This window comes from Cornus florida, unplaced genomic scaffold (assembly GCF_030987335.1).
Source record: "Cornus florida cultivar Cherokee Brave unplaced genomic scaffold, ASM3098733v1 CherokeeBrave_3.0.0_Hap2_Chr01, whole genome shotgun sequence".
NCBI classification, from domain to species: Eukaryota; Viridiplantae; Streptophyta; class Magnoliopsida; order Cornales; family Cornaceae; genus Cornus; species Cornus florida.
In genome coordinates this window covers 93,310,279-93,328,054 of record NW_026775571.1, presented here as the reverse complement: position 1 = coordinate 93,328,054, position 17,776 = coordinate 93,310,279, and the positions used below count along the sequence as shown (strand labels likewise).

The following is a 17,776-nucleotide window of genomic DNA, read 5'->3' as shown; positions in this document are numbered from 1 at the left end:
GTAGGTATAACTACAGTTAGTTAGGTTTCGCAAATATAGAGGATTGTAGCGTTATCTACTACAGAGGTAGAGTATAGGGTAATGACAGAGGCTGGCAAAGAGATGATTTGGTTACAAGGTTTATTGACAGAGTTGGGATTTGAACAAGTGAATAATGTTTTGCACAATGATAGTCAGAGTGCGATACATCTGGCAAAGAATTCAGCATTTCATTCAAGGACCAAGCATATAGGACTTCGGTATCACTTTATCAGATCTTTATTAGAAAATGGGGTGTTGACACTTGAGAAAATACTTGGTACCAAGAATCTGGCTAACATGTTGACCAAGACAGTGACCATGGAGAAACTGAAGTTGTGCGCAACTTCAATCGGTCTTCTAGCTTGAAGACAAAAAGAAGCGTACCGACATGTATAGGACATGCATGAGAAGAAGATGAAATGGGTTTACAAGTGTTCCAGCCTCTAAGTGGGAGATTATTGTGGTTTGTGGAGTCTGATTAATTTTTAAGAATGTTTAATTATATAGATACTTCAACACTGCTGAATTTTAGGGAAAATTCAGTTTCCTAATCTGTTTTAACTTCCTTATTGGTTTAAGAAAAATTCAAATTCCTGATCTGATTTTAAATTCCTTATTGGTTTTGGATTCTACAAAAGGCAAGTTCTTGTAGGATAAGTTTGGAACTCTATAAATATCAACTCTAATAAGATTTTAGAATGTGTGAAAGTTAGAGATAAATTTGTGCCAACACAAGATAGAGCAATTGAGAGAGATTGAGAAAAAATTCTCCATTGTAATTCTTCATCTTCTTCATAGTGAATTTGTTCGGTGTGCTCCATGAATGTAGCCCTAAGATTTGGGTGAACCATGTATATCTTGTGTTCTTGTGTGTGATTTTTTTTATTCTTCGTGATTGCTTGTTTATTCCTTAAACAGTGTTGTTTATTTTGCGTTTCCGCCACAACAACTGGTATCAAATCTGGTTGATTGTGCAGTGTAACTCCAATAAAAATGTCAATTTTAAAACCCTAGACAACCCAGATTCAGTTCTCAAATTCTTCACGAATCATGGATTTAGCAAGACTCAGATCTCATCAGAAAATGCTCAAACCTTCTCTTATCGAATCCCAAGAAAACCCTTTTGCCCAAATTCAAGTTCTTTTACTCTACTGGCATTTCCAGCACTGAGCTCGCGAAGATAGTATCCACTAGACCAGTTCTATTGGAACGAAGTTTGAGAATTTATTTCATTCAGATGATAAGTTTATGGTAGTCTTTAAACAATTTCCTGCGATTCTATTGTGCTGCCACAATACAATTACATTTCGCAACATTAAAATTTTGAGACAACTGGGTGCCAGATTCAAATATTGTATACTTATTTACTTCTTAGCCTAGGTCACTCAGGATAACGACGACTCTAAATTTTTATGTCAACACAATGGGTTGGAAGTCATCCCTAATTGCCCATCGTCAACACAATGCAATTAAGCAACTAAATGATTTCATAAAAAAAAGAATTGTTCAAGTATATATATATATATATACTCGTATAACACCAGATTAATTTCTACTCTTGGTTTTGGCATTCCCTGTCTACGCAGCATTTTCAATATATCATGTTGATAGGAACACAAAATTTGTCTAAGCTTCAATAGAACTTCAACATATGCATTTAAATTTCTTTTTTCTTTTTTCTTTTTTCTTTTTTTTTTTGAAAGGCTATGCATTTAAATTTTATGGAGGGAAAAGACTCAAAAGTTAAACTGGCACTAAGATGTGATTCTATGAATTTAACGCAGCCATATATGTGTGTGTATATATATATTAGAATTTATATATATATATATATATATTTGTGTGTGTGTGTGTGTGTGTGCGCGCGTGTGAAAAATGATTTTTACACTGATACACACACGTAGAATATCAATTTGAATGAATATACATGTACGGTGGATGTCGAAATTTAAGGCGTTCAATTGTGTGAAAATTCATGGGAAAGAAATCAAACTAAGGGAAAAGTCAAACTTGAAGTGTAAGCCATTTTTTTAATTTCATAATTGCATTAATCAGTTCAATGATTGCATCTATTCACAATGCACAAACAATTATTGGAACCAAATCGTAAAAAAAACATATGCATTATTAATTGTGCAAAGTGGATAAATATACATATTTTTTGAACTAATAGTGACAAAAACAAGTGAAAATGATTTTTTTATTATTTTTTTTTAAAAAATTTGAGTCTTGCTGTAGAACTGATTGCTAAAGTTTTTATGGTCTGCTGACAGATTTTCTGAGCTGATCCCAAAGTGTCCAGTTTTGGAACTAGGATCCTCTGCTATAAATGGATCCTACTGTATCTATGCTGTAGTGCAAATAATGTCATTTAAGGTATGTTTTTTAAAAAAGTAATTTAAAAATGAAACAGAGAAACAACGATGTTAATGGTAACTTATAAATATAAAAAATTCAAAATATAAAACGTAAAAAAATTGGCATTGCATTTTATTACATTTTTGCCGGGACTTGTGTTGTGTAATGTTTTGTTTTCAAGCCAAGCATGATCCCTTTCCTATTAGCTATTCTTTGTTTGGATTCACAGAGGTATTAAGGAGTGCGTTTTAGATATCTTTTACTGAGCCATTATGCTTACTCTTTACTTCTATTTTCAGATCACGTAAGGGATGTTGTGGAAGACATTCCCGCCACACGCATAGATGGAACTAAGATTATGAGTTGTGATGTCTTTCTTTGTATAAATGTATATGTTGTAAAGTTTTGGATCATATTATGTAGAAGCGATGTAATTTTGGCTTATTAATTTTTCTCTTAAAGCTTGTATCCTTGGTCATTTGAGACATTATGGCATGGTTGTATATTTGAACAATGAATGCATGATAAATTCAAGCCTTTTGTATTATTACATATATGATTTTATATATAAGGTTTCTATGTATATTTAGACCATGGTTGTACACACTCAGGATAGGTTTGAAGTGTTTGGGTTAGCATTAGCACTTAATGAGCAATGTAGGAACCAAGTCAAAGTCAAAATAAGGCTTTATGCTCTAGCATAGCGCCTATAATGGTGAAATCCCAATAGTAGTTTTCTACATATTGACCAGAACTTCAAACGACCATAACTCCCTCATTTTAAATCTAAATTGGGTTGTTCTTGAGTCTAAACTGACCGACTTGAAGTCAGCTTTCCAATGGTACTAATTCTAGCCATAGATCCCATTTGTGGAGAGAGTTATGGGCTCTTTAGTGCAAACTACTCCAGAATTTTTTGAAACCAAAAGGTGTAATTGTGTGGACCCATCATTCTTATGTCTAGAACCTTATGGCATGAGTCCAAATAACCAATTAAACTTATGTTGACCTTGTATGACTCACTTAGAGTCATCTCATTCACTTTCATACCTTAAGTTGACCATTTTAACCATGGGTGTTTTCGGTTCGAGTAAAGACCTGGTCAGCATTTCGGACTCCAGGTTTTGGGGCATTACATTTATTATACTCCATTTAAAAATTTTGATCGTGAAAAAATACCTTATTTTTCATAAAGTATATTGATGAAAAATTAATAAATAATTTAAATAAAAAATACATTTTTTTCATGAAATATAATCATGAAATGTTAAGAAATTAATTAAATTTTTTTAAAATTTGTTTTTCCTAATTGGTACTCACACACACATGTCTCTTTTGAGACTTGAACCCCTGACCTCCCTTTGGGAAGTAAGAGACTGATACCGCTCGGCTACTGGCCCGTTGGTATTTTAAAATTTTCTACTTAAGATTTTTGTTTACACAATTAATTTTTAAAATTATAGGTAAATTTATGCAAATTTGATATAAAATACATTATCAAATTAGTATGAATCGTTTCATAATTGATTTCAATAAGAAAAATACTTGTAGATCAAATGTAATTCATGATCATTTAATGAAGTATAGTCTAGGCATTGGAAAATTTTGTAACAAAATGTGATAGTTTAGGGGGTATTATGCATATAATATATTTCAAAGAGATTATTTGCAAATTCGAACATAATTTATGGGATTTTTTACACTTACGCAATTATATATATATATATATATATATATTATATATATATATATATATAAAGAGAGAACTTTAATGATAAAAAAGGGTTTGATTGAAGAAAGAAAAATCAGGACATTGTTGACTTTTCACACTCACTTTCCGCAGCCGACTAATAGGTTTAAGGGAGGTTAATGTAATAAATGTTGAACAATATACTATGTGTAATTTGTTCAAAACTCATGAAAGATTAGTGTAATTTACTCAAAGAATTAAATTAGAGATTTACATATTTATGAAACTATATGGAATTGGTTAATTAGTATAGTTTAATTATATGTGTGAGTTTTTGTTTAATTAAGTATAATTATTTTAAATGAAAATTATAGTTTATTGGTTCTAATATTTTCTTTTGAAATCTTTTGTTTGTTGCTAATAATGCGTGAGACATATATGACTCTTTAGTAGGGGTGGTAAATGGGCGGGTTGGACCTGGTTTGGGTTGTATTAAAAATGGGCCGGTCAAATATCGGTCAAGACCCATATTTCATCTGTTCAGAACGAGATAAAAATGTATAGGGTCAACCCGTTAATTATTATTATTTAACTATTTTTTAAAAAAAAATTTAAAATTTTAATTTTTTTAAATTTTTAATTATTTTTTTAAAAAATTTAATTATTATTTTTAATTTTTTTTTAAAGTTTTTAAAATTTTATTTAATAACAAATAAAAAAATAATCTCAAACTCAACAATATTTATCAACTCGTTTTAGAGAGAAAGAAATGAAGAAAAGAGAAGAAATTTCTAGAGAGATAAACTTGAAAAGAGGGGATTGATGAGAGACAAATTTAGAGAGAGAGGATTGTGAATGGAGAATTTTAGAGAGAGATAAATGAGTTGAGGACAATATAGAATAGATGTGTATTGTGTGTTTATTATATGATGGGTGAAATATGAATTGAATATATTTTGACCCTCAAATTAAGTGGTTAAAAATTATCCAACCCATTTTTGAGTCATTTTAAATATAATTCACACAAAACCATTAAAAAACGGACAGATATGAGCGGGTTAATGGATTGTGACCCATTTTGCCATCCCTACTCTTCAGAAGGGTTTTTTTTTTTCTTTTTTCTTGTTTCTTTTGTTTCCCTTCCTACTTTATGATGATGGGTCTTGTCAAATGAGATAATTTATTCAATAGAAATTACTCAATTTTATTTTTTTTAATTTTTTATTTTGTCTTATTGAAAAAGAGAATTTCTTTTTAAATCCTATTTTTCATAACCCTTTTTTTTTTTTTTTTTTTTTTTTTGGATCTTGACAAAAGGGATAATTTTGATATTTTTTTGAAATTTTTTTCCGTCAAAAGAGATTATTTATTCAATAGAGATAATTTTTATAATGAGTATCTTTTAATTTTTGGGTCCACTCAAAGAGGCAACTTATTCAACGAGAAAAAACTTTTATTTTGGATATATATATTTTTTGTTCCTATATATATATATATATTTTAATTGAGATAATTTCTTTTAGTGTATTGTCAAAAGAGACCTAAAATATTTAAGATTAGAGACAAATAAAGAAATCTGAAAGTGCAGCTATATCATTTGAAAAATATTTAACATTTACTTATAAAGTTAAAATTATTATTATTATTATTATTATTTAAGAATGGAGTGCAAATATAGAAAAGTAGAGTGTGAATATGAATTTTAATTTGGCTAAAAAAAAAAATTATTTTGAAGGAGTATAAAGTAAAAATTTCCATCCTGCATGTAAATATTATCTATCATTGTTTATTATCTATTCTCCTTTTATTTATATATTTTTTATTTTTATTGATTGTATAAAAAGATAAATAAAAAAGTACATATTTTACATTAATATTTTGAGGAAAATATATATTTTTAGATAATATATTAGATAAAACTGAAATAATTAAATTTGAATTTAGTAGTAAAAACTAATAACATATACAGTATAAATCAATCACGTGCATTTCACGTGGCAAATCATAAATGCCTATTCATAGGTGTGGGGTGGTTTTGGGGTTGGTATAGTAGTGGAACTGCAATTTTATACTACAAAAATTAGATGAAAAAAAACAGAAATAAATAAAAGGAACAAAGATATGTCAAACGACGTTATCTATCGCTGTTATCTCCATTCTCGCTTGCTTCGTCCAAAGTGAATTCATCAACACGACCAGAGGAGGAGATTGGCTATATTGGTTCAAGAACACCTAAAAGAGATTAGGTGAGTTCCTCAAAACATTGACTATCACATTTCATCTCCAATGATTTCTATATACAGTAAAACACTATTTCGTTTGACATATTCTTCTCTTTAGATTCACCATTCCAAAAACTGTATGTCCTTCAAATCAATCCATTGCCTTCATTTCTCAATTCCATCTCAACCTGCACAAATCAACCCTCATTTACTGTCAATTACCTCATTAATTCATGTGGGTTATGTCCAGAAACTGCTATTTCAACTTCCAAAAATGTCAATTTTAAAACCCTAGACAACCTAGATTCAGTTCTCAAATTTTTCACGAATCCTGGATTTAGTCAAGATTCAGATCTCAGATCTCATCAGAAAACGCCCAAAACTTCTCTTATCGGATCCCAAGAAAACCCTTTTGCCCAAATTCGAGTTCTTTTACTCCACTGGCATTTCCGACACTAAGCTCGCGAAGATGGTATCCACTAGCCCAGTTTTATTGGAACAAAGCTTGAATGGCCATATCATCCCGTCTTTCAATTTGCTCAAGAATTTATTTCATTCAGATGATAAGTTTATGGCGGTCTTTAAACGATTTCCTGTGATTCTATTGTGCTGTCACAATGCTATTATATTCCGTAACATTGAAATTTTGAGACAACTGGGCGTGCCAGGTTCGAATATTGTATACTTTTTTACTTCTCAGCCTATGTCACTCAGGATAAAGCCAGATAGATTCAATGAGTTATTGGAGGATGTTAAGAAAATGGGTTTCAACCCTTCCAAATTCCAATTGGTTATTGCGGTTCATGCATTGATGTCAACATGGAAAAGGAGGATGGAGGTTTATCAGAAGTGGGTTTGGTCTGAGGAAGAAACAATGTTGGCTTATACAAGATATCCATGGTGTATGACAATATCCGAGGAGGCTGGACTCTGAATTTTTATGTCAACACAATGGGTTGGAAGTCGTCCCTAATTGCCCATCGTCCACTATTAATGGCACTGAGCTTGGGTAAGAGGATCATTCCCAGGTGTTCCGTAAGTTTTGTTGTCGAAAGGTTTGATTAAGAACCCCATTAGTGCAGCAACATTTTTGGAGTCCACAGAGAGTTTGTTCCTCAAGAAGTTTGTGACCTGTTATGAGGAAACTCCTCGGTTGTTGAAACTATATCAAGAAAAAGTGGACCTTTCAAAATGACATGGTCATGATTAAGAAGGTAAGAGTGGAACATATCTTCTTAATCTTTAATTTGAAGCATTTTTACTCGAAAATTGCTAATTTAATTCAATTCTACTTCAAGACAACATTTTGTTTCAATTTTTAAGCAGTAGCTGTGGGATTTCATAATAATCTGCGCATACATTGTTGTGCTTTATGAATTCTTTATGAATTTATCTCTTATTTTGTGGATTCAAAACACCCACTTTGTGGATTCAGAGTAACCCGTTCCTTCTGAACAATCTATCGCTTTCCGCTACATAAGAAATATGAAAATATTAATAATCAGAATCCATTCTTGTTTTTTTTCCTCCCTTTCTTTTCCTTTTTAAACTATATTCCTATTTTTTAGTACGTTACTGTGATTATTTAACTAATAGTTCAATTGACTTTGTAATCTTTCCCATGCAATTTTTAAGATAAGTTTGATTTTGGTGCCTCAATTTTGGGTTTCATTTTTATCAAAAATTATTAAATATTTGTTATAAACAGAAAGAATTTAAGAAATGAAGATTGAGTTAAAGTCACCATTTTGAGAAGTAAGCTAAAATTGTAATTGTTCAAAGCAATAAAAGCACAATGATAGCTGAGAATGAACACCCAAACCAGAGAGGAGGTACTCTCTGAGAACCAATAAACAGAGTCCAAACAAGCTCAAAACAGCAGCAAACAATGAGGATTACATTCTTCTCAATTTGCTAAACAGTAACAAAGAAGGCTCCCTCACAGTATCAGCAACATTCCATATCATTTGCCTAGCACCCTGAGGAACATTAAAACCAACAAGAAGACTCTGATTTCTAACTGTTTGATCAAATTTTCCCACTGAATTCCAATCCCAATTATTTATCAAAAAAAAAAAATTCCAATCCCAATTAAAAAGATCGACAAACCATTTAAAATTGCAATTGAAAAACAAGTTGCTCTACCAGTTCCACTGGTATCAAATATTCAATTAAAGTGTAGTTGGAGGATAATAATAAGAGAGAAAAAATCACAAGAATTTGCATGCTAACGGCCAGAAATTGTTGTAACAGTTACATTATTTGCAGAAAAATTCCTTTGGCTCTGTTGAGAAGACTGTATATTTAAGACACCTTGTATTTCAGTAAATGCAGTTTGCTTTGGAGTTGGAAGATCTGCAATTTCCTTACTAAGATCGAAAGAACAGTAGAAATAGTAGGCCTATTATTGGCGAATTCTTGCACACACAATAGTCCTACATGTATGTATCTCAAGATCTCCACTTGGAAGCATGGATCAGAAATTGTTGGATCTATAAACCTTACAAGCATATCTTCTTTCCACAATTTCCATGCCTGGAGAGAGTAACAAACCCATGAAATGTTGGATTAGGAATTTGAATGTAAAGGAAATATGGAGTGACTGAGACAAAGAATCTTGTGAACCTACAAATCTTAGAAGGCTCGATGACTCTTCATCATGATAAAAGCTAGTGTTTTTTCGCCCACTTACAATCTCTAATAATGATTCACCGAAGCTAAAGACATCAGATTTTTCCGAGAATCTCCCTTCCATTGCATATTCAGGAGCCATATAGCCACTATATTATGTTATTATAGCCCAAATAATTAAATTATTTGAGTTGAAGTGGCCCATGGGAAAGAACGATTATCACGTGAATGATTAGTCATTTTGGACAAAGCAAAAGCTACTTACTAACTTCCAACAACCCTTCCAGTGTTTGCTTGGTCTTGGTTGCCTCCAAAAATCTTTGCCATACCAAAATCTGAAATTTTCGGATTTAGATTTTCATCCAACAGAACGTTACTCGTCTTTAAATCTCTATGAATAATCTTTAATCTGGAATCCCTGTAAAGGTAAAGTAGTCCTCGCCCAATCCCTTCAATAATGTAGGCAAGTTTTCTCCAATCTAGGAGTTTTTGCTTGATTGGATCTATAAGAATATTGAAGAAAAGAAAAAACAAGTAGCTTAAAGTTATAGGGAGAATAAAATTGTTGTTGAGACCAAATTTATGGTTTAGTATATCAGTATGCTCCCAAAGACTACAAGAAAAGGCATTCCGTCTTCTCATCACAAAATGTTTCTGTTGATGTTAAGGTTATGAAATTGAAATAACTAGAAATAACATAAACAACTTTATCATGAACTAACCAAAGACAAATGCGTCCAAGCTTTTATTTGGCACGTATTCATAGATCAACATCTTTTCTTCTCCTTCCACACAGCAACCAAGAAGTCTAACAAGATTGCGATGCTGGAGTTTGGAAATTACCATAACCTCATTCATAAACTCCTCCAGCCCTTGTCCAAAGGAACTCGAAAGCCGTTTGACAGCTATATCTTGTCCGCTTGGCAATATCCCTTGAAATTGAAAATTAAACTGATTTATTTCTTTTTAGAGTACAAAGTAAAGCTCTTGATAAACATGCATTACCTTATACACTGGACCAAAACCACCTTGCCCGAGCTTATTGGCCGCATCAAAATTTTCTGTTGCAATTGCCAGTTCCTCGAAATTGAATAGAGGTAGGTCTTCAAGTTTAATTTGGTTCAGATTATCTCCAATTAAGTTTTCATTCGAACAATCTGGATTCACTCCCTACTTTTAGTAATAGGTAATGTATATAATATCAGCAATATGTGCTAATCTCTTGAGCAAAATTTAAAGGGCATATACCTGTTGGTCTAGCCATCCACCTCCAGGAAAGATAGATACCGATTGCAATGGTTAATGACCCTATGACCACTGCAATTATGATAACTAGTTTTGTGCTTCTCTTTTTTCTGTAAAACACAAGACGCTTTTAGAGAGTACTTGAGTTAACATGGATTAAAAAATTGAGAATTTAGACCATTTCCGTTCTCTCTTTTTCTGTGGGCAAATGGGTAAAGGTATTAGACTTGTGCTATTATAATAGAGTAGTGAATTTGTTATCCAAAATATGGTCTAATTATACTATATACTATAGTATTATTTATTTAAATATTATCTGTAAATATAAAATAATAATCTATGAATATATAATTTCTTATAATATATAGTTTAATATAATCAAATAAAACTATAAAATAAATGAACTTGATTAAAAGTCGAGGCTAGAATTTAATTCTATGTCCTTAAGACAGATTTGCCCCGCTATGGTGCTAACGGACTCAGTGGCGTCTATCTCCCAAGATACAGCGACTTGTCTTCCTTCGATGGTAGCACTGCAAACCAAAGGAATAGGCGAACCGGCTCGGTGTAGTACTCTCTGACTCGAACTCAGACTCAGAGTGACTGATTAAGGCTCGAACCCATAGACTAAAGAGAGGAGGAAGAAGAAAAGAAGAATTCTCTGAATTTTGGTGTGATTTGGAATGAACCCAAGGAGGGGTATTTATAGGCTAGATGGTGCCTTTTTCGAATGGGTGCAACCATTGGTTCACAATGGTTCAGAAAAAACTGTAGGTGGTTTATTTTGCAAAAGGATGCAACCATTGGTTCATAATGGTTCAAAAAAAACTGTTTTATGGTTTTAATTATAAATTAAATACTAAAACTATTTTAATCCATTATGAAGCATAGCAAACAAGCCCAATTCGGCCATCTTAATAAGCCCAGCAAAATAAAATTAAAATCTAATCACACAAGCCCAATTTCGTTTAATAAAAAATTAAACATATTTCACAATCAAGCCCCGCCCCGCCCCAGCCCAAGCCCAGACCGGACCGGGTCGGGTCAGGCGGGCGGCACACGCGTGTGTGGTAGTTGGTTCGGACCCAAGCCTGCCTAGGTCCTCCCCCTTATAAAAACTTGGGTGCCTTTGGACCCAAACCCAAATCCCATACTAGGCTTATTTAAACTTAAATTAATTTTTCGATGTAGGACAAACATTTCCCATATTTTGCAAACCCATTTAGGCTTTATCAAACACCTTACTTTGGAGTTAATTTCTCATTCACCTAGAAACGGATTTAAGAAAGTAAATATACCACGTTCATCTCTTTGCAGAGAGGAACGCGTTCGTCTATAGATTCGCAAAAAATTCTTAACGGAATCTATTCAAAATCTCTTCCAAAGTTTATGTTTTTAATGCCCCTGTTTCCAACAATCCCCCACATGAATGGAAATTTGCGTAAATTGCAAATGAAGAAAATACAGACACTAGAGAGAGTACTATTGGAAAGTAACTGCATTGGGATAGGTAGCTTTTGGCCTTAAACCTTCCCTAGTGTATTACTATCGAATTTACTGGCTAACCAGTAAACATGATGTCTTGAACTGTTCAGCCGTTGATGTAAACCAAGACAATAGCAAACACAGTTCCTTCCCACACAAAGTCGGTTCTCACGGTTGTGTTCATATGGCCATGAACAACTCCTGGTATTTCATGAGTGCTCTAGAAAACTTAGCCTTAGAAGCTCTCATAGAAGCGGCCCCACTTCACACTCATATAGGTGACTTCTTATTAAGAGTATCCTACTATACCCCACTTGAATGTTTAAGGTATAAGAGTCATTAAAAGCATAACTTATCCTACTCATCGCTGTAGGTAGCACTGTCTCATCATATAAATGGATAGAAGATTAAATCTTCCCAGTGCTTCTGGTGAGCCATTCAGAATTTCTGTTGTCCTTTTGAACCTAAATCTTGGGATCTCCAGTCAACTAGGTTGGGTTTCCATTAAGATGACTCGTTAGCTTTCGGCTTTAATCCCATTCTCCTCGATGAACTATACACTTACTCTCTTGACAAACCTTTTGTAAACGGATCCGCTAAATTATCTTTTGACCTGATATAATCTATTGAGATTATCCCACTTGAGAGCAATTGTCTAACGGTATTATGTCATCGACGTATATGTCGAGACTTACCGTTATACATATTACTTTGTGCCCTTTCAATTGTTTATTGACTATCGCAATGTATACATATAGCGGGCACAAGCTTAGGCCAATTTGGAATATCGTCTAAGAAATTACGAAGCCACTCAGCTTCTTCACCAGCTTTATCCAAAGCAATAAATTCAGATTCCATAGTAGATCTGGCAATACAAGTTTGTTTTGAAGATTTCCAAGATATGGCACCTCCTCTAATAGTAAAGACAAAGCCACTTGTGGATTTAGAATCTTTCGTATCTGATATCCAATTAGCATCACTGTATCCTTCAAGTACTGCTGGATATCTAGAATAATGTAACCCATAACTTATGGTATATTTTAAATACCTTAGAACCCTGATTATTGCAGTCCAATGGTTCTTTCCTAGATTACTTGTATATCTACTCAATTTATTAACTGAGTATGCTATATCTGGTCGTGTGCAATTCATCAAATACATTAAGCTTCCTCTAATGTGAGAATACTCAAGTTGTGATATGTTAGGACTAGTATTTTTCGATAAATGAAGATTTATATCAACAGGAGTTTTTACAAGACTACTATCTTCCTTATTAAACTTTTCTAATATTTTCTCAATATAGTGAGATTGAGATAATACTAGACCATCTAATGTTCTAGAAATCTTGATTCCTAGTATGACATCAACTATGCCTAAATCTTTCATATCGAAATTTTTGGTTAACATCTTTTTAGTAGTTTTGATTATAACATCATTACTACCCACTATTAGCATATCATCCACATATAGGCACACAATGACATATTCATTTTGAGTGTTTTTCACATAAGCACATTTATCACATTCATTAATTTTAAAACCATTTGACAACATCACTTTGTCAAAATTTTCATGCCATTGTTTAGGTGTTTGTTTCAATCCATATAAGGATTTTATAAGCTTGCACACCTTCTTTTCTTTTCCTGGAACTATAAAACCTTCAGGTTGTTCCATATAGATTTCACCCTCTAATTCACCATTCAAGAAGGTAGTCTTAACATCCATTTGATGTATTTCTAAATTTTGCAATGCTGCAATAGCTAGTAACAATCTAATGGATGTTATTCTTGTGACTGGTGAATATGTATCAAAATAATCCAAGCTTTCCTTTTGCTTGTATCCCTTAGCAATAAGTCGGGCTTTATATTTATCAATTGAACCATCAGGCTTCATCTTCCTCTTGAAAATTCACTCATACCCTAATGCTATGTTTGGTTGGAGGGAAGGATTGAGGGGGGTGGATGAGAGGACGAATGGATAAATATTTTTGTGTTTGGTTGGAGGGAAGGGAAGAGAGGGAGGAAACAAGGAGAGATGAAGCATCCCTCCTTCCTTTTTGTTTTTCTATCAGCCCACTTTTGGGAGGAAGAGATAAGAGAAAGAATGCATAACTACCTATAGATTTATAATTTATAATTTTAACCTTTTCAAAAATTTTGAAATAAATATCTACCTTTTATAATTTTATATAAAAGGGTGTATTGGTAATAATACATGAACTCTTATTCCTTTCCTTCCAACCAAATAAGAAAAAAATATCACTTCATTCATCCTTTAAATTATCCATTCCATTCAACCAAACATAAAATGAGAAAGACACCCTCCCTTTCCTAGGGATATCTCATTCATCCCTCCCCCTATCTTTTCTATCCATTTTTCCATCCCTCCAACCAAACGAAGCATAAAGGTTTATTACCAGGAGGAAGATCCACCAGCTCCCAAGTATGATTTTGCATGATGGATTCAATTTCACTATTTATGGCTTCTTTCCATAAAGGAGCTTCAAGAGAAGACATAGCTTCCTTATAACTTTGTGGCTCATTCTCCAATATATATGTCAGAAAATCAGGACCAAATGACTTAGACGTTCTAGTTCTTTTGCTACGTCTTGGTTCTTTCTTATTTTCATCTTCTATAGACTCTTGGTCTATATTCTCTTATATATTGCTAGCAATATCATGATTTCTTTTAAGATGATTTTTACAAAGAAATATATCCTCAAAGAAACAAGCATTCCTTGACTCAATAATTGTATTGACATGAATGTCAGGAATGTCTGATTTATGTACAAGGAAACGATATGCGCTACTATTCTATGCATAACCTATGAAAATACCATCAAAGGTTTTTGGTCCTATCTTAACTTTCTTAGGAGTAGGAACCGCAACCTTAACTAAACACCCCCACACTTTTAAGAATTTATAGGAAGGTTTTTGACCTTTCCATAATTCATAAGGTGTCACATTTGTTTTCTTTTGAGGTATTTTGTTACGAACATAATTAGCAGAGAGTAAAGCTTCCCCTCACAAATTCTGGTGGGTTAAACCAGAACTTATCAACATAGCATTCATCATTTCTTTTAAGGTACAGTTTTTGCGTTTAGCAACACCGTTTTGTTGCGGTGAATAAGGAGCGGTAATTTGGTGAATAATACCATGTTCTGAGCAAATGTCAGCGAATGGTACTTTGTATTCACCACCTCTATCACTTCTAAACACCTTTATCTTTTTGCCAAGTTGATTCTCAACCTCATTCTTGTAATGTTTAAACATTTCCAAGACTTCATCTTTACTTCTTAACAAGTATACATAACAGTATCTTGTGCAATCATCAATAAAAGTAATGAAATACTTTTTCCCACCTCTAGTTGGCACAGATTTAAAGTCACAGATATCACTGTGAATTAATGCTAGAGGTTCAGTATTTCGCTCTATAGAGTGAAATGAGGTTCTAGTCAATTTTGCTTCTACACATGTTTGACATTTTTTATTTAAATCAATACTAAATTTAGGTATAGACTCCATGTTAATTAATTTACGAATCGTATCATAATTAATATGTCCTAACCTATCATGCCACACATCAGATGATTCAATCATATAAGCAGAAGAAGCATTAGTTTTATTATTATTATTAATAGCTTTGGGTATAACAGTCATTACATTTAACTTAAATAGTCCATTACTTAGATACCCTTTGCCCACATACACCCCATTCTTAGTCAGCACAAACTTGTCAGATACAAAGACCAGCTTAAACCTATTCTTGCTTAGAATTGACCCAGAGACCAAATTTTTCCTGATGTCTGGTACATGCAACACATTATTAAGAGTGAACTCTTTTCCTAAGGTCATTAGTAGCTTGATCTTTCCTTGTCCTTCAACCTTAACAGTAGAAGAGTTCCCCATGTAGAGTTGTTTTTCATTATCTATAACTTCATAGGTAGTGAACATCCTCTTTTCAGAGCAAACATGATGAGTAGCTCATGTGTCCACCTACCATTCTCTATTGTTGCTCACCAGGTTGATTTCAGAAACCACAGCTGAAAGATTTAGCTCTGACACATTAGCTATCAACTCATCTTCTTCAACAATATGCACCTCAGTGGTCTTTTTCTTGGGGTTGTGTTGTGTTTTGTGGCTACAACAGTCTTTAGCTCGGTGTCCTAGATTGCCGCATATGAAGCACTTTCCAGTGAACCTCTTGTAGTTTCCTTGGCTGGGACCTTCGCCAGAGTACTTCCTTTTCTTATTCTTCTGTCCAGCTTCCACTACATTTGCCTTTGACACCATTGAAGAATTCCCGACTTTCTTTTCAGATGTGCAGTTATCTTCTTCAATTCTTAGCCTGACAATCAGGTATTCGATCCCCATTTCCTTACGCTTATGGTTCAAGTAGTTTTTGAAATCTTTCCAAGTAGGTGGCAGTTTTTCAATGATTGAAGTTCCTTGAAAGGATTCACTTAATGTCATCTTCTCAGTATGTATCTCATATAGGATCAGCTGGAGCTTCTGCACTTGGCTCATGACTGTCTTGGAGTTTATCATTTTGAAGTCCAGAAATCGTCCGACCACGAACTTCTTCAAGCCAGCATCCTCTGTTTTATACTTTTTATCTAGTGACTCCCAGAGCTCTTTAGCAGTATTTATTGGACTGTACACATTATATAAAGTGTTGTCCAATCCATTCAAGATGTAATTCTTGCATAGGAAGTCTCCATGCTTCCATGTATCAACAGCTCCTAGCTTGGTAATGCCAGTCTCACCCTCATCTAGCACTGGGGCAGTCTCAGTTAGATACTTGCTTAGATTTAGAGTTGTAAGGTAGAACATCATTTTCTGTTGCCACCTTTTAAACTCCGTCCCATTGAATTTTTCGTGCTTTTCCCCATGACTAACGGGAACATTAGGTATAGTAGTACTCGTACTTGCCATTTGTCTGATTAAATATATTAAATATACAGACCACAGTCAAATTTACATAAATAAAATAACAACAATATTTAAATAATTAAAATATAGTATGAGCAGAATCTGTCTTAAGATTGTTATCGAAAATATGGTCTAATTATACTATATATTATAGTATTATTTATTTAAATATTATCTGTAAATATAAAATAATAATCTATAAATATATAATTTCTTATAATATATAGTTTAATATAATCAAATAAAACTATAAAATAAATGAACCTGATTAAAAGTCGAGGCTAGAATTTAATTCTACGTCCTTAAGACAGATTTGCCCCGCTATGGTGCTAACGGACTCAGTGGCATCTATCTCCCAAGATACAACGACTTGTCTTCCTTCGGTGGTAGCATTACAAACCAAAGGAATAGGCGAACCGGCTCGGTGTAGTATTCTCTGACTCGAACTCGGACTCAGAGTGACTGACTAAGGCTCGAACCCAACTACTAAGGCTCGAACCCACAGACTAAAGAGAGAAGGAGGAAGAAGAAAATTCAAAAGAACAGAAGAATCTTCTAAATTTTGGTGTGATTTAGAATGAACCCAATGAGGGGTATTTATAGGCCAGATGGTGCCTTTTTCGAATGGGTGTTCAAGAAAAACTGTAGGTGGTTTATTTTGCAAAAGGATGCAACCATTGGTTCATAAAAAAATTGTTTTATGGTTTTAATTTTAAATTAAATACCAAAACTGTTTTAATCCATTATGAAGCCCAGCAAAGAGGCCTAATTCGGCCATCTTAATAAGCCCAGCAAAATAAAATTAAAATCCAATCACACATGCCCAATTTCGTTTAATAAAAAATTAAACATATTTCACAATCAAGTCCTACCCCGCTCGGGTCGGGCGGGCGGTGCATGTGTGGTAGTTGGTTTGAATCCAAGCTTGCCTAGGTTCCCCCTTCTTAAAAACTTGGGTGCCATTGGGCCCAATCCCAAATCCCATACTAGGTTTATTTAAACTTAAATTGGTTTTAATAATTTTTCGATGTGGGACAAACATTTCCCACATTTTGCAAACTCATTTAGGCTTTATCAAACACCTTACTTTGGAACTAATTTCTCATTCACCCGGAAACGGATTTGAGAAAGTAAATATACCACGTTCATCTCCTTGCAGAGAGGAACGCGCTCATCTATAGATCCGCAAAAAA

The 17,776-nt window shown here is 33.4% G+C and overlaps 1 pseudogene; it reads right to left on the bottom strand.

The window, feature by feature from the left end:
- Positions 1-8,489: 8,489 nt before the first annotated feature.
- Positions 8,490-15,560, bottom strand: LOC132277660 (G-type lectin S-receptor-like serine/threonine-protein kinase At1g11330; annotated as a pseudogene).
- Between the last annotated feature and the right edge of the window lie 2,216 nt (positions 15,561-17,776).